Genomic DNA, 3,864 nt, shown 5'->3' with positions numbered 1-3,864 from the left:
GACAGCAGCTTTGATTTAAAATGTCAGCAAAGAGATCACATCACTGGCAGCCAATATTACTTCCTTGCTCACTGCAAGGGTGTTGACAGAAGGCAGTAAAGTCTCTTCAGGCATGACATCAAGTCAGATACTGTGCTTCCCAAGGCAGGTCTCATGTCACATCAATATTCTAGCATCTAATTCACAGGTTATAAATTTAGAACCAGTTTTCTGGCTATGTTCTCTGAACTGCGGCTAGGGGATAGTAGCCACAAACTTTCTTTAAAAAATAAATAAATCATAGACAAGGTTTTACAGGACTAGAATAAATGTCGGACACCTAGTAACATTTGTCAATTGCAAGGGTGATCCCAAAACTGCATTTTATTTCCCCCTAAAATGACTCTGAGACCATACCACCCCCATAGGCCTTTTTTTACACGATCCCGTATGATCATATAAGATGGGGGGGGGGTGTGCCTGGCTTACTAGTAGTACATGTGAAAAGGATTTAGGAGTCTTGCTGGGCTACAAGCTTAACATGAGTCAACAGCGTGATACAGCAGCAATAAATGCTAATGCTATTCTAGGCAGCATCAAGAGAAGTACCTATCATGTCCAGATCAAATAATAGTACCACTCTATTCTGCCTTGGTCAGACCACACCTGGGATACTGTGTCCAGGCAGCAGTAAAAACTATTCAGTCAAAATACTTATACAGTGGTACCTCTGGTTATGTACTTAATTCGTTCCAGAGGTCCGTTCTTAACCTGAAGCACCACTTTAACTAATGGGACCTCCCGCTGCTGTTGCACCGCTATTTCTGTTCTCATCCTGAAGCAAAGTTCTTAACGTGAGGTACTATTTCTGGGTTAGCGGAGTCTATAACCTGAAGTGTATGTAACCTGAAGTGTATGTAACCCAAGGTACCACTGTATTTACATTATAACCAGCTTAAGACATATGCCTAAAGCTGGAGCAAGCAGAGGGATGTCTGCATCCAACAAAGGTCAAAGGAAGAGAGAGAGGAACAGGAAGTACTATATGTTCCTCTCCAAGAGAAGAGGGGAAATGACATCACACAGAACCCTCTCTAACAATTGTATTTCTGTGGTCTGAGTATCTGCCTATCAGCAATAAAGCTTTGTGGCATTAGCCACTTTTCATGCTAACTAGCGAGAATATGCATTTGTTAGGTTTGGCTGCTATTCTCCCACAGTTCAGAAAGGAGGTGCCATGTGGGTCAGTCAGGAAAATGTGACTGGTGACTGAAGGAAACACATCTTTCATCCTCCCCGTCCTCCTTTTGTACCAGCACATGAGTTGAGCCATTCAAAGCCAACTGTACGTGTTCAGCTCGGTTTGGCAATCTATGATGCAAGATCATAAGAGTCTTCCACATCGGTAAATGTCATGGACTGGTTGGACACAGGAATGGTGGGAGGAACGAGATGGGAAACCCTCAATGAAAGACTACTCAGAGCCCGGGGAGTGGTGGTGGGACAAAGAGGAGTGGGCAGAAGATTAGGAGGAGAAGGTGTCAGAAGCTGGAGAGATAACAGGACTTGCTGAGTTGGGTGTCATGGTCTGGTTCATGGGCGATCGAAGTCCCAGCAGGGGATGTCAGGACCGGGGGCAAGATGGAGGGATGGGGGCAGGAACGGGGGTCCAGAAGCTAGGATTCAGGAAGCCGAGGGTCCGAGGGTCAGGAAGCAAGGAGACACGAAGACAGGGGCCCGAGGATCAAGAAGCAAGGAGTCACGGGTCCGAGGATCAAGAAGCAGGGAGTCAAGAAACCAAGGTTCAAAGATCAGGAAGCAAGAAGCCAAACGCAGCAAGGCAGGAAGTGAGTTGCTGTGGCAAAGAGCTGAAGGGAAATGCTGACCTTATAACCCTTCCCAGCTCTTGCCACCAGGTGCTGTGAATTACCAATCAGCTTCACCTGTGAGGCCGCACCTTGCCTCTTCAGAACAAACTTAGGAAGGCCCCAGTCCTGTAAAGTCCTATCGGTCACAGGGCCTGGCTCCTGCAGGCACTCCTGACACTGGGAGAGTCTGTGGCAGAGAGAAGTCCAGATGCAGAAACCAAAGCAGGCGAGTGGGAGCAGGGAGGCTGGTGAAGAGTCACGGGTATCTCCTCCTGCTGCTGCTCAAGCTCACCACTGTCTCCCAGAACCAGAAAAGGGCTGAAATGGGCTTGGGGAAAACCATGGAGAGCAGGGGACTTAGACAATTGGGGGAGGCGGGGACTTTCAGTCTCAGCAACTGATTCATAAGACCTAAAAGGGATGAGTTGCTGTACTCAACAGGCCTGACACTCAGCCAAGTCTGTGAAGATTGTGGTTTTGCTAATACAGTGGTACCCCAGGTTAAGTACTTAATTCGTTCCAGAGGTCCGTTCTTAACCTAAAACTGTTCTTAACCTGAAGCACTATTTCTGGGTTAGCGGAGTCTGTAACCTGAAGCATATGTAACCTGAGGTACCACATTAAATAGTTAACTCCAAAGCTCACTCTTTGACAATACGTGGGATGCTTTGGACCAGACACAGGCAAACTCCGGCCCTCCAGATGTTTGGGACTACAATTCCCATCACCCCTAGCTAACAGGACCAGTGGTCAGGGATGATGGGAATTGTAGTCCCAAACATCTGGAGGGCCAGAGTTTGCCTATGCCTGCTTTGGACCTTACATGCCTGAGCCTTGGGCTGGCCTGCCGCCACCTTCTGCCACAGCCAGTAGCCCAGTTTAAACAGAACAGGCTTGGGTGAGCCTTGGACCAGCAGGCTCTCCCCTCCCCTCCTCTCTTCCTGCCCCCACCCCTGCCATGAGGCAGGTCTTTCATCCTGAGTACACTGAACATCTGAAAGAGAGGTCTGCGTCCTGTGTGTTCAACAGACAGCGGGACTGAGGGGCGGGGAATGCAGCAGGCAGCATCCACGACAAGTTTAGGAAAGTCTGACCATTTGAACGTTTAGAGATAAAAGTACCCATCTGCCTCTGTTGATATTGTGTGGACCGTGCCATTGTGCCCTTGACACTGCGAGATTAAATATTGAGTCAGGCCTTTATCTGTATAGACAGCAGTTGTGTTTGCCATTCTGTCACCCAAAAAATAAACCAATGACTCTACATTTCAGAACGGCTTCATCACATTAGAAGCCTGGTTCCCTTTCTGAAGCAGCCTTGCAATCCTAAAAAAACCCCCAGTTTTTAGGGACCAGGGCTGTCATATTTCCCCTTTATTTCAGTGGGATCCACTGTCAAGTCAGTGTGTGGCCAATTCACTGAATTCTTAGTAGTTCTACCAGTATGGGTGGTGATAGAACACACCCACAAGCATCAGCTCAGCTGGAGATTTTGGGATACACCATCCTGGCTCAGCCAAGGCCAGATTGTAAAATGGTGTAAGCCCTGGAAATGGGACGTTCTGAGGGCATGTTTGGGGCAGGATAGAGAGTGGAAACATGGGGTACATCCCACTGTCTAGGATCTTCACAGTCAAGCTTTCCAACTTCCTCCCACCCCTTGCTTGATCTGACCAGCTCCTCCAAGATGTCTCCACAGGACTCATGACACCTAAGCCCGTTCACCTTGGTCATGCGATCTGGCACACCCTGCGTAAATTAAGCTGGCAAAAACAGAGCGGTGTGACTCAAACACTATTTTAAAGGCTTGTTTTCCCTCTGCCAGGCTTCGGTTGGCGAGGCGTTTGGATCTGGTATGCTTTACGCCAACTTAATTTACACCGGCTTGCTTTATCCCAGCTTCTTGTGCATAGGATTGTTCCCTAAAATGACTATAAAAGTTAATTATGTTAGTAATTAACAACATAATCCTAATCATGTCTCCACAGAAGGCTGCTGGGAAACTACCATGGAACTCT

Source organism: Podarcis erhardii (assembly GCF_964252035.2).
Source record: "Podarcis erhardii genome assembly, chromosome: 12".
In the NCBI taxonomy this organism is placed as follows: Eukaryota; Metazoa; Chordata; class Lepidosauria; order Squamata; family Lacertidae; genus Podarcis; species Podarcis erhardii.
This window is presented reverse-complemented; position numbering follows the sequence as displayed.